This window comes from Phacochoerus africanus, chromosome 3, assembly GCF_016906955.1.
Source record: "Phacochoerus africanus isolate WHEZ1 chromosome 3, ROS_Pafr_v1, whole genome shotgun sequence".
NCBI lineage: Eukaryota > Metazoa > Chordata > Mammalia > Artiodactyla > Suidae > Phacochoerus > Phacochoerus africanus.
This window is the reverse complement of record NC_062546.1, coordinates 158,945,486-158,972,231: the sequence shown is the minus strand read 5'-3', so window position 1 is coordinate 158,972,231 and position 26,746 is coordinate 158,945,486. Positions and strand designations below refer to the sequence as shown.

Below are 26,746 nucleotides of genomic sequence, written 5' to 3'. Positions count from 1 at the left end.
GGGATTTGTACATTGCACAAGTATTTTTCAGATAAGCTTCTCTAAGCCACGCAAGGAGGGTAAGAAATAATATGAGGAATTAACACAGCAGGGACCAGCCATGATCATCTAGTAGCAGTAAAAGTACTAATAACAGTGATTATAATCTTTGTCATAGTAGTTTCCACTTCTTACTAGGCACCTGGTTGGGCAGTTTTTAGGTTGTATTATTCTCACATTGAACCTATTAATTTTTATATGTGAAACTGTGTCTAGGAAATTTTCAGAGTTAAGGGATATGCCCACGATTCAGTAATGTGATACTGTTTAACCACCAAATCTGTGGAGAAATAAACATAGGCCTATATACTCACACATATATTAACTATATGCATAAATAAATTTATCTATACACATAACCTTACTATATATAATGTTTACTTACTTAAAAGATGTATATAGATAGCACACAATTTATTATCAAAGATACTCTGTTGTGAAATAAAGTACTCTGTTGTAAATTCCACATAGCCAAATGAGTCTCACAAGATACTCTCTTTGATTTTTGCTAAACCCAGTATCCATACATCTGTAAGTAAATGATAGGTAAATGCAACTCTGACATGGACACCGTTTGACATTTTCTCTTTGTTGTTGGGTTTTTTTTTTTTGGCTTTATGGCCACACCCACAGCATATGGATGTTCCCAGGCTAGGGTTCTAATCGGAGCTACGGCTGCAGGCCTACACAGCTGTAGGTGTACCACAGCTGCAGCAATGCCAGATCTGAGCCGCGTCCCTACACTGCAGCTCATGGCAATGCCAGATCCTCAACCCACTTGAACCTGCAACCTCATGGTTCCTAGTCGGATTTGTTTCTTCTGTGCCACAATGGAAACTCCCCATTTAACATTTTCATTGATATTAATGAGTAAGATGAAAGTGAAATAGCAAAGACACATATTGGAACTTTATTCATTAGTCAACACTTTGAGTAATTTCTCTGTTGAATTCCATAATAGGTTTTGAATACTGGAAGAATATTTCTTTAATTGTTTTTATGCTATTCAAAATGTAAAGGCTACATACTTTTCAGTTTAATCCTCATTATTAATATTTTCTCAATCATTTTCTTAAGTATGGTCAGTCAACAAAATAATCATCAAACCCTGATTCATAGTGCAGAAGCATGCCCTAGGGTATTTGCTGAACAAGAAGAAAGTTTGGACAACTGGAGCAGTGAGGAAGAGGGAATGCAGGAGAAGAAGTAGAGAAGTCATCTTTTATAGAAGGTTTCAGGTTTTTAAAGAGAAGTTTGGCTTGTAAAATTTAGGTAGAGAACCCGTGGATAGTTTGTCAGAGGAGTAATGTTGCTCTTGTAAAGATATTTCTCTGGCATTGAGAAAATATTAGAGTGGTGGGGGGAGAACTTAAACAGGAACATCAGTTTGAAGTTATTTTAGTAACTCAGGCAAGATATATGGTAGAGTGTAATATCAGAGCTGGTAAGAAATAATTAGATTCTTAATATACTCTGAGGATAGATCCAACTGGATGTACTGACAGATTTAATCTGGAGAGTGAGGGAAAGAGAGAAATCATAAATGATTATAAAGTCATTTAGTCTTAAAAACTAAAAGGACAGCTAAGTCTTTGACTTAGAAAAGGTAAACGTGGGATGGATCATGTGTGGGTAGGAGGATGTCGAGAATATAATTTTGGACTTCTTATGTTTGAGATATCTATTAGACCATAAAGACTGTATATCAAGTAGATAACTGCATATACATGTTTCAGATTCCAGAGAGAGGTCTGGGTTGGAAACATAAAATTGGAAGACATTAGCATATCAATTTATATCTCTGATTGGGCAAAAATCACCAAAATAGTGAGTTGAAGCAGAGAAAAGAATAGAACCAAGAACTGAGACACCAGGCTCAGGACTGAGGTAAATGAGATGAGGAGGACCCAGTAAAATAACCTGGAGATGGCAGTGCGGTAGGAAATTAAGGAAAAAGATACGTCAAGGAGAAGGGGATGGTCAGCTTTGTTCAATGCTCCTGATCAGTTATTTTAAAGGAGGAATGAAAATTGATTGACTCTAACAACATTGAGGTCATTATTAATCTTGATAAAGGCATCTCTGGTGGAGAAATGGGAGTGAAGGTTTGACTGGAAAGACATTAAAAGAGCATAGTGGGAGGAGAGTGGGAGATGAGTACAGATAGCTCTATTGAGGATAACTTTTGAGAAGCTGCTGGAAAAGAAAGTAGGCGAATGTGGCTGTTGCTGGCAGGGAAAGTGAGGTCATGAAAAGGATATATATTTTTTTCAATTTAAAATATGTGATGGTTTATTTTATGTGTTAACTTGACTGCTCCATTGAGTGCCCAGATATTTGGTGCAATGTTATTCTGGGTGTGTTTGTAGGGTATTTCTGGATGACTTTAACATTTGAATCAATAGACTGAGTGAAGCAAACTGCCCTCTCCAGTGTGGGCAAGTCTCATCCAATCCATTGGAGGCCTGCATAGATCAAAAAAGTTAAGCAAGGGAAAGTGAGCTTTCTCCATCTGTGTTTGAGCTGGGACATTGGTTTCCTCCTGACTTTGAACTCAGACTGCAACATATGCCATTGGTTCTCCTGGGTCTCTAGGTTGTCAACTGCCAATCTTGGGACTTCTCAGCATCTATAACTGTGTGAGCCAATTCCTTATAATATATTTCTTTCTATCTATTATCTATCTATCTATCTATCTATCTATCTATCTATCTATCTATCTATCTATCATCAATATAGAAGTATAGATAGAAATACAGACACAGATATAATAGAGATGTAAATATCCTATTGACTCTGATTCTCTGGAGATCCCAGACTAACACAAAGTGGGAGAAATTGTAGCATGCTTGTAAGCTGATTGGAATAATACAGGATAGAGAGAAAGGGAAAATTTGTGGGATTATGTGTTTTAGCAAGAAAAAGGGAATGTGATTTATTGCAAAAATGAAGAGATTGGAAGAGTTTATTTATAGTAACAGATGACAAAGAATATTATATGGATGGAGGTGCTGGTTGGTAAATGGATTTGGATGGGGGCATCTGAAGGTTTTATCTGCTTTCATTTTCACAGTGCAGTAGGGAGCAATGTCACTGTCTGACAGTGAAGATGGGGAGATGATAGTTTGAGAAGATTAGATATATGAAGTAGTCATTTAGGGGAGTCGGAGAGCAAATGTATTAGATTTGCTCTTGAAACAAATATGTGAGAAGAATAACAATATGGGGGCTAGCATTTGTATAACATTCTTTCTAATAGAAACAAATCTGTCTTGTGGCTCTGCTCTTTCCTAATCCCTTTTCACAACCTAATTTAGTACTTCCTTCTCCAAGTTAATAACCATCATGTGCCCTATACCCCATATTTCTCACTTTCTTTTTTTGGTGGGGGGCTGCACCCACAGCATATGGAAGTTCCCAGGCTAGGGTTCATTTGGGAGCTGCAGCTGCTGGCCTATACCACAGCCACAGCAATGCAGGATCTGAGCCTCATCTTCAGACTACACTATAGTTCATGGCAATGCTGGATCCTTTAACCCACTGAACAAGGCCAGGGATCAAACCCATGCCCTCATGGATACTAGTTGTGTTCCTTACTGCTGAGCCACAGTAGTAAATCCCTCACTTTCTTTCACAAGCTTTTGCTTTAAGATTGTATTATTTTACCTTTTCCTACCATTATCTGTTCACTCCAGATCCTGTCCAGTATCCATTAAGCTTCATACAGCAAGTGCCAGTTCCACTTACACTGGCTAAAAGATAAAGGAATTTATTAGTTTGCATCATAGACCAGATGTGAAGAGAGTTTCAGAATTAGTCAACCTAGAGATTCAATGATATAATCATAAATCTAATTTATTTTGGTATCCTCTTGCTGCTATGTATTCCTCCAGCTTCTTCTAAGTCAATATTTCTCAACTGGGAGAGATTTTTACCCAAAAGGGGACATTTGAAAATACCTAAAATATTTTGATTTTCACAGCTGGAAGGTTTCTACTGGCATCTACTTCTAGAGGCCAGGGATGCTGCTAAATATTCAAGTAGCACAGATAATTCATTAAATAATTGTTTCAGTAGCAATAAGGGCTACATGTTCCCTTATTTATATCCAGTGGCAGAAAGGGAAAGGGGGACTGACTATTTTTTTCCTATAACTTGTTTTTGAGAGTGAAAGAACTTCCTGGAAGCCTCGTGAATATTTTCTTTTATGCCTCATCAGACCAAGTTGATTAAAGGACTCATTCTTTAATACATTCACTGGCAAAGTGCTGAGATTATCAAGAGTATCTTCAACAGTCAGAGTCCAACCTTGGTCAAAAATTGTATTGATACTACTTGTTGGAGCTAGGTAAACTAGATTTGGGGGCATCAACCATAGTCATTATAACAGTTAAATTTGTAGTTAATCTATACTAGTAAATAGATGGATAATATGGCTTTAAGGAGTTAACAGATATGATTCTGTTTACATTGTGTGCTAGATATTCAATTTTCTGATTGTATTTTTACGTCTAAGAGCTGCCAAGTTGGCAAGATAAACAAGAGATGGCAGTTAGACTAGGATTCCCTCTATGTACTTAGTCAGCCACGGCATTCTCTTAAGCTTGGGGAGGTGGATATCACTTTAGGATTAAGAATTTTAAAATAAATAAAAATGCTATGGAAGGACAAGTTCCAGATGTCTCCTGAGATCATTCTCCAGAAGCATAAGAAAGTGCCTGCCAATGGGACTGTAGAAAACATGCAATTAGCTGTTGCCTGGCAACCACAAACAGCAGTACCAACTCATGAAAAGTGTAAGAAGTCAAGCCATTGTTCTTTTTCTTTCTTTTAAAATCTTGGGTAGCAGCTGACTTAGTTTATTTACATAATTAAAAATAATATTATATTAGAGTTTTCCAGAGAATCAGAACCAATAGGATATGAAAGGAGATTTTTTTAAGATCCCATTCTGACTGTGATTAAATCTATAGATAGTTTCTCAAAATGTAAAAGGCGGTAAGTCAGCAAGAGTACTTTAGTTCCTCAGATACATTTTCTGATTTTCTAAGTAATGTTTCTGCACTTAAAACTCACCTAAAAAGACAAAAAAAGAACAAAAAAAACCCTCACACACACACACACACAAACACACACACACACACACAGATCCCATTGTGGCTCAGTGGTAATGAACCCATGTAGTATCCATGAGGATGCGGGTTTGTTCCCTGCCCTTGCTCAGTGGGTTAACAATCTTGTGTTGCTGTGGCTGTGGTGTAGGCTGGCAGCTCCAGCTCAGATTCGACCCCTATCCTGAGAGCTTCCATATGCCTTAGGTGCAGCCCTAAAAAACAAAACAGAACAAAACCCTCACAAATGTTTGAGATATACCTATCCTATATTCTTTTTAATAAATTTAAAAATATTTTCTATAATTTTTAAAGGTTGCACTCAATTTCCAGTAATTACAAAATATTGTCTATATTCCCCATGTTATGCAATACACACCTTAGCCTATCTTACACCCAATAGTTTGTACCTTGAAAGGAGATTTATTATGAGGAATTGGATCATGTGATTACAGAAGCTAAGAAGTCCCACCATCTGCTCTTTGCAAGCTAGAGACCCAGGAATGTTGATGATGTAATTCAAGCTGGGTCCAAAGGTCTGAGAACCAGAGGAGCCAGTCATGTGTATCCCAATCTGAGGGTAGGAGAAAATGAAATAAGGTAACTCCAGTAGCAAGGCAGAAAACTAGGGCTAAATTCTTCATACCTCCAACTTTTTTTGTTCTACTCAGAAATTCAATGGATTAGTTGATGCCCAATCACATTGGGGAGGGCAGTCTACCTTGTTGAGTCCACTGATTCACATGTTAATCTCATACAGAAACACTGTCATAAACACACCAAAAAGCAAATGTTTTATCTGGACACCTTGTGGACTACTCAAATTGACACATAAAAATAACCACCATGTCAACCCCTTGTCTAATTAATACCCACACACATATCTTTAAACCATGCTTAATCTTCAAATAAAGATAATAACAAGGTCATAATACCACCTACCATGATACAGCTATCCTGTATACAACACAAAACACACTAATGCCTGCCCTGGAAGAGCAGGTAAAGTCCTTGGACAATGTTTCCTCTTCTTCTTAATGTCCTATAACTTGAGTAATTTGATGTAAAATTAACTGTACTTAAAGATTATGTTATAAAATCAATACATCTTGTATAATAAGAAAATAAAGAAAACATATATGTGTATATATACATGTATCTGATACACATATTCATAGTAAAATGAGGCAGAAATGCTGATGAGAATTACAGTCTTCATTTCTGACACATCACACTGTCATAGATAGTATTTTTAAAAAATTTTTTAGGGCCACACACATGATATACAAAAGTTCCTGGAGATAGGAGTCGAATTGGAGCTGCAGCTGCAGCCTACACCACAGCCACAGCAATGCCAGATCCAAGTCTCAGCCACGACCTACACTGCAGCTTCGGCAATGCCAGATACTTAACTCATTGAGCAAGACCAGGGATTAAACCTGCATCCTCATGGATACTAGTCAGGTTCTTAACCCACTGAGCCACAACTAGAACTCCCATAGATAGTATTTATAACCACTTCCTTGTAATACTCATTCTATTTTCCCTTTGCTTTCAGCAAGCACCTCAGCTGGTCAGGATTCTTTCCCTGGTGAGATGACCCAATAGACACTTAAAAGGATCTCCTACATTCCAGCCATTCTCTTCCTTGCCTCTACTGTGGAGTAGTAGTCCCATTTCCCCTTGGCAGTCAGAATCAGCCACTCCAGCCAATTCTGTAACTCCCTTCTTTGCCCATTGATTCAGAAGAAAAAGAATCCCAAAGTGGTTCCATGACAGTCTTAACTTCAGTTCAATGAAATCACTGTTGTATCTCCTGGTAGAAGCATTCAACCCTTTGGAACTAAGACCTTTAGGCAACAGAGCATAAAATTATGGAAACAGGAAACAAAAACTTTGCTAGTGGGTCAGTAGGGATAATAGTGAGTGGTGCAGCCCCCATTTCCACTTCTTGATTCCTTCTTGAAGACTTAAAAAAAGATTTACTCCAAAGTTTATAAATCCTAATAGAATTGAATTCAATTAATTTGAAAGGCACTTGAGTATTTTATGCCTCAAAATTCCCTTTAGTGCTACCAATAAAAATTCATCCAATTCAACAAACATTTATTGTGCACAGTGTTGCATTTTGCATACTTATCTGTCATTTCATAGTAGCTCTAGGGGAGTGTGTGAATGTAGCACGTGCATAGTATAATTTTACTGTAGAAAAAGCTTTGTGTATTATTTATCCTTCATTGTAAATAACTATTTATTTTAACTCATTTTGTAAAATTTCCCAGCATGTATCTACATTATTATTAAAATGTTCAGTACTATCATTGGTGGCCCATCATTTTATTTCCCATTAAATAATTTTCATGGTTTTATTACTACTTAGCACTATTTTATTATATTAGGTTATGTGGGTTAAGACAATGAACTCTGGAGCTAGGCTATAGATCTGAATCCTGAGTTTACCACATAGTAGTAGTGATTTGGGGAGGGGTATGTAAAACCGCTGTATCTCATTTTCTTATGCATAAAATAGTTATAAAAATAACACCCAATCCATAGAGATGTAGTGAAGATTAAATGAATTATTCCATTTGGAGTGCTGAGAATAGCACCTGGCACAGGGTAAGAGCTCAAGAAATATTATGTATTATTATTATTATTTCCATTTTTCCCTATGTTATAATGGAAGTCAATAGAAAAACAGAATTCAAAAACCTACTTGACTCTAAAGTATTTTTGTTAGCTGTCCTAATTTTATTTAGAATTTTTTAGCAGAGATGGATTAATGCTATATCATAAATCAAAGATGGATAATGTTGAGCTTGATAAAAAATATTGCTCAATGTTAGATCACTGTATGCAGGTGTGAAAACTGTTTACCTACCAAGGCCAAAAGTCTTAATTACCTTATTTGTGTAAAAACTTAGTTCTTAGAAAAAAGAATGGAATTTTCTAGAGAAAAACACCTTCTGAAACAGGGATTTACTTCACATCAGAGCAGGAAGGAGATATACAAACCATGTTTTAATGATGCTCTTTGCAGCTGGGCAGCCTGACTTGGAGGAGAAATGAGGGATTAGTTGATGAGCCACAAAGAGTAAGCAAGTGTGTGAATAAAGGAGGGGAAGAAAGGGAAGCAGATGTAGCAAGACTGGATAGGAGCATCCTTGGAAGACCACAGTTGAAGTGTGTTTTGGGGTGAATGTTGTTGAGATAAAGGATAGTAAGTGGTTGTTTCCAAATTCATGCTCACAGTTGAGACAAGGCAGCACCAGGAAGTGCTGATGTGGGCATTTGGGAAAATTGTTTGGGAATGTTTCATTTTGTTTAGACCCAGACATAGGCTCAGAGCTGGAAGGGACCTAAAAATTCTGTCTCCAAAATCATCAAAACCAGATGATGGTTGGCTATGCTATTATAAAACTCCCAAGGGAGATTTTCCATCATCTAATGAAACTTCAGACTGTAAGTGACAACCATCATAAACATATGTACATTTCAGCAGTCATTAAGGCAAATATGAAAACAATGGTAAACTAACACTTGCATCAAACCCGCCAATCCTATATCCCAGTTTCTCTTGCCCTAATTTAGTTGAGTCATCAATTTAAAATTTAAAAAATGGATTTTCATTCCTTTGTGTTAAATTAGAGAATGTGGTGGGTTTGTGCCTCCTTCATTTGTCCTGCTGGCTTTGATGTTTTCACTTTTGTTCTCAAAAACTCAGTTTTAGTATTAGGCTCCTGGTCCAACTGCATCTGTCATTCTCTAGTGATGCTAATTGCTAAGGGATGGAAAATCATAATGAAGTTAAGATGTTGCCTTGTCTATCATCTTGAATTACTTTCTTACAGGATTTTACAGAGGAGGTGGAGATGGAAAGAATAAAGAGCAAATCAAAGGGCCAAATTAAAAAAATCAGCAAAGACGAAAGAGTCAGATTAAGAATGTATTAAAATAAGTTTGAGAGAAATTTCATCCATGATATTTTATAGACGGTTTCTATAAAATTAATGTCATATCCAAAATATTTGCTTGGAACGTGGTCCTACTTTTCTTTGGTAAATTTTATTGCCCTCTTTGCTCTAAGACCTAAGACCAGAGCCTGAACTTTTGGCTGACTTCCACATTTACCTTTTCTGAATTTCCTAGGTAAAGACTAAAGAGATAGATGTTGGCTCCATCAGGCCATCATCTTTGAGATGAGAATCCTTGAGATACAAGGATTCCTTGAGGCCATGAGAATCCTTGAGATACAAAAAGAGGTAATTCACAAGGATATAAAAACATGGGGAAGTTGTTTTTATTTCAGGTTAAAAACTGAATAGGGGATGACATGTTGGTTTATCTTAGGAAAATCCCTAATTCACATTTCCTACTCCTATTATTCTAATTTCTTTATCTGAAATGTTTCTTACCACTGTACTGTTAACTTTTTCACCTGTTTTTTAGTCTACAGTGGCAAACTGGACACTCATAGGAACCTCCCCTCCATCCACAGATCCCACTGAATGGCAATAAAAATATAAAACATAATTACTCCCTGGTAATACAGTAGACCAGAAAGGATTCCTCCAGGAAACCAGAGATTTGACAAACTTTTGGAACTCTGAAAGTAGAAAGGGTGATAGAATAGATAAAGCAGATGAGTTAAAATGAAGTCAGAGATAAGAAGAGATGCAAGATGGTCCAGATAAGACAGAAGCTCTTCCTAGCTGAGTTGCAGAGAAATTTGAAGTTTGGAGATGGTGGGCAATGAAAGAACAGGATTGGAAAGAGTCAAAGAAATGCATATGATCTAATTTACCACTTCATTGCCCATGTATTTTTTGGGAGCAATTTCTAGAATATTTGTTCACATTGGAAATCCAAGACTTACCTTCTATACAAAGTGAGTAAAAGATTTGGGGAGGGGTTAGTCATAGTCTGTGAGGTGAGGTGAAAGGAATAACAAAGAACCTGAAAGGATATCGTATATCCACAATAGCAGAGGGAGAGACAGTGCATGGCAGAAGTATATTGTGGAAAAGTTGTCTACTTCCAAAATAATACATACCTTATCTTGGCATTGGTGGAGTTCTTGAGCTAGCCTTCCTATTCCTATGTCCATAGCATAAATAAAAGCATAGTTTTCAACAGGAACCATCGATTTACAAGGATGTTCTCAGTCAGCCCTACCTACTCAGGTCAATTGATATATACTACTGAGAAGAATAGCAATTCATGTGACGTCAAATCAAATTTTGTCCATAAATATGCATTGTTAGTGAAGGATTTATTAGGCCTTTATAGAATACTTAAACATCCTGAGAGAGAAAGACCAAGATGGACAAACAGAACAACAGATCCTCAATGTAGAAAGAATGCAATCAATTGTAAGAGAATTAAGAAATTCTAATATGTCTGCTTAGAGATATTTGAGAGACTAATCCATAAAACAAAAACAAGTCAGGGAATAGGAGTAATCATAGATTAAGATAAGAAGTCTTAAAAATTAAAAAATATGCATAAAAATTTAAATAATAGAGATCTAATTCAAAAAAATAATTAGAAAGTTGGAAATAAAGTTGAGCAATAGGATCAGACATCAGCAAAAAGAAAAAAAGTTAATAGATATGGAGACAGAGAACCCACATGCTAGCACAGATTGCAGATGGCAAGAACTGGGAAGATGGAATAAGGATAAGGATAATCAAGAAAATATTTGGTCAGAGGAGGCCACAGGGAGAAGGGGTATTTGAGCAAGAAGATGGAAGGAGTGAATCTTGCTTTCCAGGCAGGGAGGACTGTCTCTGTGAAGGCCCAGAGGTGGGAATTTGCCTGGCTTATTTGAGGACCAGCAAGGAAGTACCTGCCATCAGAGATAAGTGACCAACACTGAGGCTGGTCAGACATGCGGGAAGAAAAATAATCATGGCCAGAGTTTCTTGGTCCTTTTTGACTATTGCCTTCACACTCTAAGGTGAATAGGGAGGGACTGGAGACTGGATCAGAACACAATATAACCTACATTTTAAAAGGATGACGCTGGCTGCTATTTTTGGTTAAAGTATGTTTTGAATAACTTCCCCCTCCCCCCCATGAATACTGTTTGGGCTACACATCAAGTCCTCGAGTATTTGAAGCTCCTTCCATTGTTTGTATTATGTAAGTAAAAATGTCTTGGGTCCTCAACTTTTCCACTTGAAAACTCAGTGGATGTTACATTAGTGACTTCCAACATTTAATGTGGTAGAGGGGAAAGATGAGATGATTCTTATTTTTCTATTTGTGTAGACCACATTTATTATATCTTTTTAGAGAAGTCTCTGATATTATTTCCTTTTGAATCTCAACTGTTTCACCTCAACTAAGCAGTGGTCATTGACCATTAATTTCATACATAAATCTAAACTTTTCATAGTCATACCATAAGACTCTTAGCATGTGTAACTATCTTATTTAATCCTTATGATGATCCAGTGAAGCAGCTATTATTTTTATCTCCATTTTACAGGTGAGGTAAGTGAGGCTTGGAAAGATCCATGTCTTGTTACATATCTCAACACAATGTACTGTGTACTTGGTCCCTCCACCAGCTGGCTGAGTCTCCCTGAGGCTGGGTTGAGATGAGTCTTGCCCATGTATGAAATTCATTGGATTGGGAAGAGAGGGTCTCCAGAAGGAAGAGAGGCCAGACCTGACTGTGGGGAGAGTATGATCACTGTGGGGAAAGAGACATTAGGAATGTCTGGGGCTTTCTCAGCATCAGCCCAGCCCTCCAGAGACCCCAGGAGCCATCACCTCAGGTGAAACAGGGACATAGAGCCTGGAGACACACTGAGCCCTTTCATTTCTACATCCCAGCCTTTTTTTCACATCATCCTTTTAGAGAAAACTATCTGATGTTATTTCCTGAAACTTTGTCAAGACATGTTTGATTATAAGAGGTGCCTATTAAAGTACATAAAAGGCTCAGAAAGGATGGTTACTGTGGTAGACACTTGGCTGCCTACCAACAGATGCTCCCAAACTTTACTTTTTTGCTTCACTGAAGTCCAGTTTGTTTAAGTGGTGGACTGAGAGGTCTTGATCTCCAGAAAAATAAGGAGATCTGCCAAAACTAGGAAATAAATTGTGATTAGTTAATTTTAAGCATTGTAACTTTGTCCTAATTTGATAGCAGCTCAGTTTTCTAGACTTCTTGCAGATGGGAGTGACAAAATAATTAGAGAGAAATTCTCCTAGGAAGAGGCGATTCTGGGAAAAAATAAGTTTCCCGATAAAAGAGACAAATATGAGACTAATGTTGGATGAGCCTTTTCTTTCCTCTTCTTCCTACTCTGAAGACAGAAATGTCTTGAGCTACAGTAGACATCTATTAATCAGAAGACAAATGGGAAATGTGAAAATATGGTGAAACAGAAGAGAAAAAACGTGGATCCTTGATGACATTCCTAAGCTGCGTGATCAACATTGAGAGAGATTTTGTTAAGCAAACAATAAATATTTTAATGGTTTAAGCCACTCTCCTTCAGGTGTTCTGTTACTTGTAGCCAAAAGTATCCTAACAAACAGCAGTTTAAAGAATAAATTGTACTGGATGAAAGTTTTAGTATATTAAATATTTTAAACTAAAAAGAAATCAAGGTAGATAATAACTATTTCCTCATTAATGGTTATATTTAGAAAACTTGTTTTCAGCTCTAAGGCACAGAAGTTATATGGAACAATAACAATAAATATAGAAATATATCTATTATATACTGGGCTACTATGCCCTTGCATTTGTCCTTAATAGCAAATGTCAATTTGGGGTGCCAACTCTGAAGATTATCTCTTCTGGTTGCTTGTGTCTTGTTAAAGATAATTATGTAGCAGAGCACACTGGAAAGTCTAATTCCAATGTAATTTAGAGTAATAGTCACAGGGTAATTCATTCTTTAGTTCATTGATTCTGAAATGTGCTGCTTCTCCTATTTTTTTTTTTTTTAGGGCCACACCTGTGGCATATAGAGGTTCCCAGGCTAGAGGTCGAATCAGAGCGACAGCTCCTGGTCTTCACCACAGCCATAGCAGTGCAAGATCCAAGCCACATCTGTGAGCTACACCACAGCTCACAGCAATGCCGGATCCTTAACCCACAGAGTGAAGCCAGGGATCGAACCCGCAACCTCATGGTTCCTAGTCGGGTTTGCTTCCGCTGGGCCACCACAGGAACTCCTGCTTCTCCTGTTTAAATATTTCTTTCTTCTACCTGTTTAAAGTGAATTTAGATGCTTTTAGAATCTTTTCTATGGGTAGTGGTCATGTTTTAAAACCCTTCATATATAGACAGGCATGTAAATATCGGGTGGCTGAAGATATCAGATTGGTTATCAGTAAAACTCAAATATAAATATTTAGCTTCCTGATTGAAACTGGGGTGAAAATAGCAGACATGGGAAGAAAATACATGCTGTCAGCATGCTCACAAAACATTGCTGGAAATGGGTGAAATAACAAACCCCGTTTGAGCACACATGTCAATGGTGGGTCACACTTACTACAGAAGTAAGGTGATATATAAAAATCTTTAAGAACCATGAGGAAATTCTTTAAACATATATCCTTTCAAGACTACTGTTGCTTATAATCCTACAATTTAAGAGGGGAAAACATCAGGAAAGTTTCAGGGGTCAACCACATGATTATGAATGAACTGGGAATAAAAGTGATGAGTAAAGTCCAAAGGATCCTCATTGTTTAGTCTTGATTAAACACTAAGAGATGAGTCTGATCGCTAAGTACATAAAAGATGAATATACAAAAGAGATGATCCAGCTGTTACCCCTTCTTCCCTGGTGACAGAAAAGGCAAAAATGGGCTCCATTTGTGACTATCCTGTGGATGTAGGCCTGGGCAAAATCTAATATTTGTGTAAAGGGGGAATACCACGCCACTCTTTTCCTCAGAAGGATATACTCGGATGACATGACCTTTGAAGGAGACTTTCAGCTCTGTTTCATGACTCTAAAAGAACAAAATTATGTTTGAATAAGATAAGTGGGTAAGTAGGAGAGAAGAAAAACTATCAGAATGCGTAACAGTTACACAGCCCCAGATTAGTCATTACCCTGTGTTCCTCTTTGCAAAACTTCATAATCCTAAAAGTAAAATAATATTTGGTAAGAGGAGATCAATTTGAAGATTAATAAAGTTCAAGTTTACTTATACATTACAAAATGCTACCATCTCAAATATCCCATCAGTAAAACATGAGCTCGGTATGCTAAGACTGGAACGGAGATTGAACTATTGGCAAGCCTTCTGCTTCTCACTGAACATGGATGATAGATTAGTTCTAAAATATTTCAAAAACCTCAGCTAGGGAATTCTATCTGGAGTGGTTTTGTTCACATATGAGGTGAGCAGCTCCTCCCGGTCACCTCAGCTGCTCAGGACAATGTGTCCACTGACACGTTTGGACAGTCCACTTCTCTCACTTACCAAATGTTTTTGACTTGTGGCAATAGCAGCCCTCCTCAAAGCTCTGCCCTCACAAATTTGGGTTGGACATTTCTGTCATTCTTTGAAAAGTTTCAGAGTCTAGCTATAGTTCAGATTCAGGGCTGGGTCTAACATAACTTGACTTTTCAAACAGTCAAAGCTGGACAGAAGAAAGGCGTGCTCACGGGAATGCTGGCAGATGTATTTCCACCTCTAGCCAAAAAACAGCCTTTCTCACATTATTTCAGTGTGTCAAGTTCAATCCAGGTCAGAATCCAGAAATGCAAAACATTCACCAATGTTTCTGAACCTTCAGAAATCAGCAGACAGTTTGGGTGGCTGAGAATGTATTTATTTAAGCCTGATCCCACTTTAAAGCCATTTACCCTGCCTGATTGTTAGAGGCTGTGGGAAGTGGAGTGCCCACAGAGAATAGCTCTGTAATGCAACTGAAATCCTTTTCTTTTATTTCTATGTCTTGTTTCATTTTCTGGAACTCAGTAAAGATCCTATTATATCATTGGACTTGAAAATTTCTATCTATATCAATTACTAGTCAAGACAAAATGTAAATATTTAATTTCTTGATTCAAAAAGCATTGGTGCAAAAAAAAAGTATATGTTTATACAGGCTAAAAATTCAAATATTCTTATAGAAAAATATAGCAAGTGTATGCAATGACTGAAGATAAGCTTTCTTCTAAATACGTAGTCAGATCCAGGTTATAAGAGAAAATATGAAGATCTATATTCTGAGAGTCTCTTTTCAGTTTCAAAAAAATGTATTTTCCCGTTTCTTTCATATTTATGTAAGTCCCCTCTTTCAAGGGAAAAAAAGCGGTTTTTATTTTATTTTTTTTGTCTTTTGTCTTTTCAGGGCCACACCAGCGGCATATGGAGGTTCTCAGGCTAGGGGTTAAATTGGAGCTGTAATTGCCGGCCTATGCCATAGCCACAGCAATGCGGATACTAGCTGTGTCTGTGACCTAAACCACAGCTCACAGCAATGCCAGATCCTTAAACCACTGAGCAAGGGCAGAGATCAAACCCAGATCCTCATGGATTCTAGTCGTGTTCATTAACCACTAAGCCACAATGGGAACTCCAAGAAAGGTGGTTTTTAGTAAAACATATACTATATATGAATTAGTGAATTCACTTGCACACAAACTACATGCTATAATTTTCTTTAAATGTGCAAGTAACAGAAACTTAATCCAGTTTAAGCATAAAACAAAATTTACTGGAAATGTAGTTAGGCATTGAACAACCAAGAAGAAAGCCAGGGAAATCTGGGGACATATGCAGTGATAATTCTGGCTAGGGACCATGGGGGATCTGGAGACATAAGCAGTGGTATTTTAGTGTTTGAAGGACCTTCCTTCTAAAGTTTCACTATTAATGTGACTCAGTGGTTGTTTTCTCTAAGACTCTCGGTTCAAAACCTTGCAGAGAATTATCAGATTGGCCACTGACTCAACTAAGGCAGAAGGAATATAGACTTGGTACTTACGGTATAATTTACTAAATGTCTTTACTATGTATGAAACAGATATTCAATGCCAGGAAGAAGAAAAAGAGCATATCAAGATGCGATATCAGCAAGAACGGCAATGTTCAGGAAAGACCCACATACAGAAAAATTACAAAACCTTTTATTATTTGGACTAATGTGTCATTATTAATTTGATTCTGCACCCATGAGAAGGAAAAAAACCATTTTATGGCTTCCTCTGTTGTTACTTAGAGGCTTGCATGTAGTTATGAGAAATGGAAATTATTTAATTAGTTCAATAACATTTTGAAATCACTGGACTAGGAAAATTGGTTTTCTTTTCTACTAGATTTCTGTGATATGTACAAACTTTTCAGATATAAGATCATTTAAAGCTGGAAACACATTGAGTGGGCAGGCAAATGACAACTTGTTGAAAAATAGCATAGATTTGAGTTTCTTTCCTTCTTTTCTTCTTTCCTTCCCTCCCTCTTCCTTATTTTTTCCCCTCTTTTAAAAAAATTATTGGAGTTCCCGTCGTGGCGCAGTGGTTAACAAATCTGACTAGGAACCATGAGGTTGCGGGTTCGGTCCCTGCCCTTGCTCAGTGGGTTGACGATCCGGCGTTGCCGTGAGCTGTGGTGTAGGTTGCAGACGCGGCTCGGATCCCGCGTTGCTGTGGCTCTGGCATAGGCCGGTGGCTACAGCTCCGATTCGACCCCTAGCCTGGGAACCTCCATATGCTGCGGGAGCGGCCCAAAGAAATAGCAAAAAGACAAAAAAAAATTCTTAAAGCTGATAAAGGAGAAAAAATTTTTTCAGCTAGGACTTTTTAATTAAAGGAAAATACAATGTGCTATATAGAGTAATTTTTTTATTTTTTTTAAATTGTTACTTCCCCAATACAATTTTTTTTCCTACTGTACAGCATGGTGACACAATTACACATATATGTATACATTTTTTTTCTCACATTATCATGCTCCATCATAAGTGACTAGACTACACAGTGCTACGCAGCAGGATCTCATTGCTAATCCTTTCCAAAGGCAATAGTTTGCATTTATTAACCCTAAGCTCCCAATCCACCCTACTCCCTCTCCCTCCCCCTTGGCAACCAGAAGTCTACCATGAGCTACCACCTCACACCAGTCAGAATGGCCATCATAAATAAGTCCACAAATAACAGATGCTGGAGGGGGTGTGGAGAAAAGGGAACCCTCCTGCACCGTTGGTGGGAATGTAAGCTGGTACAACCACTATGGAGAACAGTATGGAGGTACCTTAGAAAACTATACATAGAACTACCATATGACCAGCAATCCCACTCTTGGGCATATATCCAGACAAAACTTTCTTTAAAAAAGACACATGCACCTGCATGTTCATTGCAGCACTATTCACAATAACCAAACTAAACGTCCATTGAAAAGATGATTGGATTAGGAAGATGTGGTAAATATACACAATGGAATACTAAGTAATCTTATAGTATTATCCGTTAGTTCCTAATATTTTTCTTGTGGCAAAGAACTATATACAGTCCATATATTATTTGGTAGAGGTATGACGGATATCTACTAGTAAAGCATTTTTATTTTTATTTTTTAAATTTTTATAGCTAAATGACATTGCTTTGTTAAAAATCTCATATTTTCTTTTTCTTGATATGCAGGCCAAAAATAACTCTCTTTCTGCTAAAAAAGTTATCAATTTCATGTTTGATTGAACTAAATAATGATTTGAAGTCTGTTTTAGATATTAGGATTAATAGTTTTCTCTCTTACAATTACATCAGGTATTGTTTTATTCAACAATAATTCTGAAGTAAACCAAAGTTGAAGAAAGTCAGCCATGTCAGCATTCATCTACATATATAACAGCTAATTTCATAAATTCTCAAATATCTCAGAAATTTTATTTTTGTGCAATATTTAGTTTTAAGCAGTAAGGGCATGACTTAAAATTAATCACAAGTGTTTTGTGATAATAATGGCTGGCAAAGGACTTGAATTAAATTTAGTGTTTTGAATTGACAATGTTGCAAAGCAATTGCATTAATCTGTTGACATCTTACATCACGAAACACTTTTTTAATTTCCCTGGATGAAGGAAACACAGAAGAAGGTATCTTCATGTCAGACTAATTTCTTAGCCAACTTCCCATACTGGTACAGTACAATAAAAGAGTTATTTTTCAACTCTAGAACATGATTTCATTTTTCCTTAGAGAAGTTGGGGGTTGGGGGGGAGACAGTGGGCAAGTTTGCTGGCAGTACTACCTGATTTCATCATTGTTTTAATTTACTTCACATATGTCTAACAAATTCAAAAAGCAGATTTTTAAAACAAGTTTAAAGGACTTTTTGTTGGTAATCCCAGAAGGATTTAACTAGTCTCAGTTGAGTCATCATAGACAGTATTTCCTTTCCCTTCACTGTGTTTTTTCCCTTTTTTTTCCTCTCAGGTCTCTTATACTGTGCCAAATATATTGACTTAAAAACTTCTTCAGATCATCTCTAATGGACATAACCAATTTTGGATAAGATCATTAGACTCCATTAATAAATGACCATAGTTGACTATAGTTGACATAGTTGACTGCAATAGTTAAGATTAATCACTATGGCTTTTTATATAAATGGATGAACCATGACTTCTGACTTTTTTCAAGCTATCTAAAAACCCAGTTGTCCTTGATAAAGATTTCAATTTATCCCTAAATTTACCTGTTAAATTTAAACATATTTGTACTTTATTTACTTTGTTAATAATGATGCTTATTTGCCCATACAAAAGGCTTTTTAAAAATGAGGTCAGGTTCATCAACTTGCTAACAGGTTTTGACTGACTGATACTGGCTCTCTGTTTTCACATTACTTCATTTATTGCATTATTAAATCAATTCTTACTTTAGAAGCCAAGAAAATGTTTTATATTGCAAGATGGTTGCCTCCCTAGAGTTCATTAGCTCATTTGCTTTCAATTAACTGTGTGTGTACTGCATCTGTCTCATAACTTCCCTAATGCTGAAGTCTTATTGCTCAGGCAGGCAGAGTACCTGGTCTCATCTTGAATTGTCAAAGAAAAGAAAGACTGAAAAGTACTTTCCAGATAAACTACCCTATACTTCTGCTAGTCTATCTGTGTTGTCTATGGATGGAGTTGAACTACTAGAGGCAAGTTCATGCCATCTAAGTTTGTAGCTCAATATATACTTGATTGAATTTGGAAAACACTTAGATTTTATGGAATAGTTTGGTTTGCCCCTTCAATGACCTGTTCACTATTATATTTTTAATGATTTCAAAGTATTCTAACATAAAAAGAGAGGGTTTTGCCCTTTATTCAGAATTATACAGCTAGTTTATGATGGTGTTAGAAATATATTGCTCTGACTGGTACTACAGTATTCTTTTAATTCCATCAATAATCCCATTAGTCCCTTTTAATCCCATCACATAAATAGCCAAGTTATACTTCATACATGCTCATGTATTAGTACAAATTTGGTTCAGGAATGACAGCAAAGGAATACCCCTTAGAATTAATAAACTGAGATTTCAGCTAAGAACTCGCCAATTTCTTGCCTGTCAGTTTAATTTAGCTCAAATATTTTTTTAAAAAATTGTTTTAAATATACATACAGCCTAATATTTTTAGATCCATTCTTCCTGAAAGGTAATTAATACTTTCTCTAACTTTTAGTATTAACTGTCTAGTGAAATTGATCTATGTGAAGAAGTTATCTAAATGAAGAACCTGTATTTTCAATAAAGAAATTTTTATATGTTATCTGAATAATGAATGAATAGGTAGAAAACACAACCTCAATAAATCTGCCTAGCTCAACACAATAATCATATTACTTTCCTATGCTTGTGGGAGCAATGGCTAGTGAACTCAATCTTAAGCCCACTATCTCTTGTAGATAACATTCCATGTTGAGCAATAAGAATTTTGCTGACTTTTTCCAGGAAATATTTCCCACCGAATTTATGACCAGAAGTTTATATTAATGTTTTCAAAGTCCATAACTTTATTTTCTAAAACAAGAAAAAGAAGATGAAACTTACAGAGAGTCTTCTGGATACAACTGATGTGAATACATAAATTGCATTTAGTTTTCTAGCCAAAATAGCAATTTGCTCCCGTTACCATGTTTCTCTATCTAAAAGGGAGGCTGCATATGGTAGGCTGTCAGCTTTTCCAGCAACACTCACAAATATTTTCCTTATGCTGCAAACTAAACCCTTGACTCAGTGTCTCACCCAGTAGACATTATTCATTTTGAAAGAGCACAGCTGTAATTCACATTTTATGTCTGATACCTTCCCTCCATGAGTTGGGTTCCAAAAATAAGCCAAAATATTGAGATAAGTACATTTAATAAATTTCATAGAGAGAGAATCTGTCAATGCAATCAACTTTCAACGGCCGAAAGCAGGGGTATTCCTGTTGTTAGTAGGAATTTTCAGTTTTTTAAAAATACTGCTGACTTAGAGTTCCCTGGTGGCTCAGTGGGTTAAGGATCTGCCATTGTCACTGCTGCGGCTGTGGCCAAAATACTGCTGACTCAATTGATGTATTCATCCCTAAATATCTCACCTTTGAGAAAAATGTGTAATCAAATAATTAAATAAACTAATTAATTTTCATCTTTTTTCTGTACCTCTCACTGAAAAATGGTGAAGGGTCATGTTTTGTGACATGAAAGTTTATGAAATTGTTCATAAGCTGATAGTATCCTCAGAGGGGGTCCAAAATTTGGAACCACATTTAGTCCACGAGAAGGGTAAAATTTGTGGGTAAACCACATATGCTGCTGGAGGAAATGGGACAAAGTGAGTCAGCAGGGAGAACTGGCATCCACAGAGCAGGTTAAAATGAGGTAACTTCATTAGCAGTCAGTACCAAAGAAGTTCAGAAACTCACTGAGGTTTGTGTGAGTCCAATGAAGCACTGAAACAATGATTCACGTAGAAAATAACACATGGAGATAAAGGTCAGACATCTGCATCAAAATAGTGTTTTCTAAACAAATTTAACATTTGCAATGAAATTTTAAGAGTACAAACAGGATTTCAGCAATGAAATAGAAAGAGTTGGAAAAATAAGTCACTGAAACAATATTAGAAAATTGGTCCAGACTTTCTAGACAAGATACACAAAAGAGAAAAAATAAATAAAATAAATATTTTATAAGATATGTCTTATAAGATATCTTAATCAGAAGAGAAATAAATAAATAAATAAAAATAAACCCTGGGGCTCAAGGTGAGGGTTTGTTCCCAGCTCCATAAAAACGAAAGATGAGGGTCAGACTAACAGCAACAGTGACTTTCTGCTGTTTTAGATTTTGAAAATCACTTTCATTTGAGTCAGGATTGATTCCAGTGGAAAGAACGGATGGAAGGAAAGGAAATTAAACAGAAAAAAGAAGTAATATAATGAAAAGGCCTAGAAAAAACTGTGAGACACTTCCTGTTTCTGATAATGATGGACTAGGTTATTCAGAACACTTACCCTGCTAACTGCAACTTAAAACTTAGATAAAAGATTTTTTGAAAAAATAAAATTTTCCCTTAAAACACTGAAGGAAATCACAAAATTTTAAACAATAATCAATGACAAAAATAAATGGAATGCTAGAAATCAAGCAGGGAAACAAGCATAAGAAGCTACTTTTGCCTATTGGCATTTGTTGATATAAAAAATTAGAAACTGCCTAAAATGAAGAGGAGAGATTTCAAACTGGGGCATAAAATAAGGTGGAGAGTCTACTAGAAGATCTTCACGTTAATTTGGACTCTAAGGGCTACAACTTCTTGGTGAATACAAACAGGAAGAGAACTAATCCTTGCATGGAATTACAACCCAGGTCTATAACTGAGGATGATCCAAGGAATTTGAGACGTTTGCATGGTTTAAAGTAGACCATGGACAGGTATCTTTCCTAGCCATATGTCAGAAAAGAATATAAATCTTTTCTGAAACATAAGAACCTTTTCCACAGGTTCAATATTTTAAAAATATAACCAGTACTAAAAGATAATCAGTCACAAAGAAAATGATTGTGAGCTAGAAGAAATAAGAGAAAAAGGAAACTGACTGTGAAGACTTCAGATTATGAAATTATTAGAGGCAGACTAAGAAATTATCCTACCTATAATTAAGTTAAAAATAATAAAAGACAAGATCGAAGATAGAAATATATTAAAATGGCATATCATATTTGAAAAATAATCAAATTGAAATTATAGAAAAAACCTCCATAGATATTTTGAAAATCAGATTCGACAAATTTTTAGAGGGCCTTTATAATCTAGAATATAAATTAGAAGAAATTACGTCAAGTACAGAGTTATCAAAAGATGTAATTTTCATTTGTGACAAAGAGAAAGTAAAACTTGAAAGATTTAGCATATATATAATTGGAAGACAGAAAAAGGGGGGCAAAAGAAAAAGAAATAATCTCTTAGAATTGTTCAAAACTGATGAAAGATATTACAGAATTCAGAAATTGGCATCAATAATACAGTATAACAAACAACACTTGCATGTCAGTAACTTAAAGCGCATTTACTTTTTTAAAAAATAACTTCTATTTATTTATTGCTTTTCTACCTCACTTCTCCTTCCAGATTTTGGATATTATATATTTATATTATATTTATTTTATTTCATTCGTCCTTCTCATTTTGACAAGTCTGGAATGCAAGCAACTCTTATGTGCCATGTCATCTTTTTTTGTACTTTAGACAAAGTGAAATAATTTTTACCAAAAACATTTCAAAACCCTAATCCTAGAGTTTAGGCACATGTTAGTAAATCTAAATATTAATGAAAAACAGAGCTGGAGAGATTACATTGGATTGCATGAGCTAAAGTGTTTATAGTCCTGGAGGTTGATGGGCCATTGGGTTTTTTAGTCTTATTCTTATTCTGGATTATTCTAAAGTATAGAGCTGGACATGTGAAGTTTGCAAAGTTGCTTCTATGACAGAAAATTAGAAAAGAAATGCACATGGAGGCAGGAGACAACGATTCCAGCTCTGATTCTGCCACATGATGTGATATGACCTTGGATAAATCCACTTGGACTTGAAATTCTGGGTTCTTCACTGATGAAATAGAGATAATAAAATATTCCGAGGTTGGCGTGAAGATCCAATGGAATATTATACAAAGTTAAAAATCTTTGTGCATTTCTTTCCCTTTTTTCTTCTGAGGGCCACACCTGCAGCATATGGAAGTTCTAGGCCAGGGGTTGATGAGAGCTGTAGATGCTGGCCTACGCCACAGCAATGCCAGATCCAAGCTAAATCTGGGACCTATACCACAGCTCATGGCAATGCTGGATCCTCAACCCACTGAGAGGCCAGGAATCAAACCTGTGTCCTCACTGACACTAGTCAGATTTGTTTCCACTGAGCCATGATGGGATTCCCATCTTTGTGTATTTTAAATAAAAATAAATGTTAATGGTATTAACCTTCAATTCTTCTTCCCTTAATTTCAATGTCTTCAATTATGTTTTAGAGTGTCTCCCCATCTGAATAACCTAATGCCCCGGGCTTCAGTTAGATGTTCTTAGCCCCATACTCCATTCATTTTTCCTAGGAATTTCTATATATCAGACCTCCTTCCTCCTTTTCTACATACTATATCTTCCAGACTTTATCCAGAACTAATTACCACATACCAAATAATCAACACATACTCAATTACCGACAGCTACCAATTGCATCTCTCTTGCTAAGAGTCTTTTGACAAACAGCATCAGTCATTAATCAAAGATTTTTAGATGCCTAGTAATCCAAAAAATATTTGTGTGCTTGAGGACAGAAAGTTTCTGGGACAATGGAGAGCTCTGACCTCATTTACTGACTCCATTTAACTCTTCTTTTCAAGTAAAAGGTCAACCTTGCTGAAACAAAACAAAACAAAACAAAAACAACAACAACAAAAAACTATTGAGGGATGAAAAACCAAAAAATGATGTATATTTTTTGGTTGAAAAAATAGCCACTTTGTTCTGTCTGCCACAGGAACGGCCCTGGGCGCTGTGACCATTTTGACCTGTCAATGAATGGGAAGGGGGCCGCCTGGGTGCACGCAGTGCTTTCTTGGGGCAAGCGCTGCTCAGGGCCGTGATGTATGCTTACTGCCATTCGGCCTGGCAGCCAGGTCACAATGTCTCCTGGAGTCCCCCAGGGGCTAAAGGGGCTTCAAGAGGACCTCATGATCACCTGTTTTCTCTGGGTTCCAGGCGTGAGCACGTTTACCTGTGACCTTGGAGGCACGAGGAGGAGCAGCCTGCCGGTAGGTTGGTGCTCAGTGCAGCGGGGCTTCTGTTTCTCATCACGTTCCTGTGACTTGGCAGGATCTGGCAAAAAACGATAGCGCTGAGAAAGTGGCAGAGAAGCTAGATGCCCTCTAGGTGCAGGAGGGCACCCAGCTGGAGGAAGAGACCATGGAGCCAGCCAGGGAGGAGCAATTAGTGGCTCCCATGTTCTTTTCTCCTTTCTTTCCCCTCCTTTTATTACATTTTTTCCTTCCCCTTCTTTTTGGTTTGTTTTTTATTATGTTTTAACAAGGGACTTTATATAAAGAACTGACTTCCAACATTCAGGTTGTTTTGTGCTCAGTTTTTGCCCTATTGAAGATGACTTCAGAAAATCCTTTCCCCAGTCACGAGAATGTACTCTGCTAACATATTTTCCACAGTGGAAACACGTATTCATAGTCATGAAAATAGTCAATAAATAGCACATTTGAAACCTGAAAAAATAAATTACTGTGTACTGTATGTCAGAAAACTGATACCCTTTCTTTATTTTCTAAAGTTGATTTTTATATCCCTATCACCTTCATCCATTACGTAGTTGCAAGTTGAGGGGTGGAAGAAATTAAATACAGATCAATTTAAATATTTAGAATGTATAATTTAAAGAGGCTCTTTAGATTTAAACTCAATAATTTTGAAGTTCAAATCTTTCAGAATCCTCCTCTGAGGCATGAGGGAGAAGCATTTTGTGACCCTTTGATGGCAGGGGAAAAGAATCCCCGGAGTTCCCATTTTTGCTCAGTGGAAACGAATCTGACTAGCATCCATGAGGATGCAGGTTCGATTCCTGGCCTAGCTCAGTGGGTTAAGGATCCTGCATTGCTATGGCTCTGGTGTAGGTAGACAGCTACAGCTCCAATTTGACTAATAGCCTGGGAACCTCCATATACCGCAGGTACAGCCCTAAAAAGACAAAAGGAAAAAAAGAATCCCCTAGTAATAATGTGCATGATGGGGCTCTGCCTTGACATATAACTGACCTGACTTGTCCACTGTCATTCTGTTGAGGATTTCTGATTAAGTTGTAGCCTATTCATTCTCGTTTGCTCAGCCCTGGGGTTCTCTTCTTTACTAACTTTTCCTCCATTGGACAAGGTGCTATACACCTCTCAGAGTCTTGGTCTCATTTGCAAGTGTTCTCTGGCTCTCTCATCTCTCACTTTGCCACCCATGCCAGACCCCCTGAGAGATCTGCTGGCTTTAAACTTGGAATCCATGAGCCTTATAAAATGAGGACTAGACTTCTTCCCTGCTTGATTACACCATACCTCCCTCATAGTTTTACTGGCAAGGACTCTGCTGGCATGAAATTGCCTCTTAGATCAGTTACTTCTCCAAAAGCCTCATTCCTTTGGCATTCTCCTCAATTTATTTAACACATTCATCACATTCCAGGCGGATGTGCAGAGAGGGGAGGCTTGGATTCATATAGCTCACCCATCAGCTATCCCTTCCCTCTCTACTTTGCTTTTTCACAATTCCTGAGATGGGAAGTAGATGGCGTAGGGGGAGAGAAAAACTTGTTTCCAGAAAAGTAAAGTAATTGGGTATTATTTTTCAAAAAAAAACACAATTGCTCCTGCTACACAAAGAAAAAAAAAAGTAATAGACATCTTGGTGAAGTCTAGCCAGTATTCTTCATGAAAATCTCTTGCCCCACTTTTCTGACACCACTTTTTCCTATTCTCCCATGGCTGTTCCTCAATCTTTTTAAGGAATAATCTTCTACCAGTCACCTGGGAAATGAAAATCAAAACCACAATGAGTTATCACCTTACACCTCTCAGAATGGCTATTATCAAGAAGACCACAAATAGTAATTGTTAGTGAGGATATGGAGAAAACGGAACCCTCATGTGCTGTTGGTGAGAATGCAAATTGATACAGCCACTATGGAAAGAAGTACAGAGGGTCCTCCAAAAATTAAAAATAGAACTACTATATCATGCAGCAATTTCATTTCTGGGTATTTTTCCAAATAAAGAAAAATGCTAATTTGAAAGAATAGAGGCACCCTTATTTCCACTGCAGCATTAGTCACAACAGCTGAGATATAGAAACCTAATTGTCCCTTGGTAAGTGAATAGATAAATAAGATGTGCTATGTATACATACAATGGAATATCACTTAGCCATAAAAAGAATAAAATCTTGCTATGTGCAACAACTCAGATGGACCTAGATGTTATGCTAAGTAAAATAAGTCAGACAGGAAATGACAAATACCATATAATTTCGCTTGTGTGGCAGAGGCCCTTTTACCATGAAGTGTGTGTTGGGAATCTA

The 26,746-nt window shown here is 36.8% G+C and overlaps 1 long non-coding RNA gene across 1 annotated transcript in view; it reads right to left on the bottom strand.

The window, feature by feature from the left end:
• Positions 1-24,495, bottom strand: part of LOC125122241 (uncharacterized) — a 34,450-nt gene extending 9,955 nt beyond the window's left edge. The window contains exon 1 of the long non-coding RNA XR_007133737.1: positions 24,399-24,495. This is a non-coding gene — a long non-coding RNA (uncharacterized LOC125122241). The remainder of the gene's footprint in view (positions 1-24,398) is intronic.
• Positions 24,496-26,746: the final 2,251 nt, after the last annotated feature.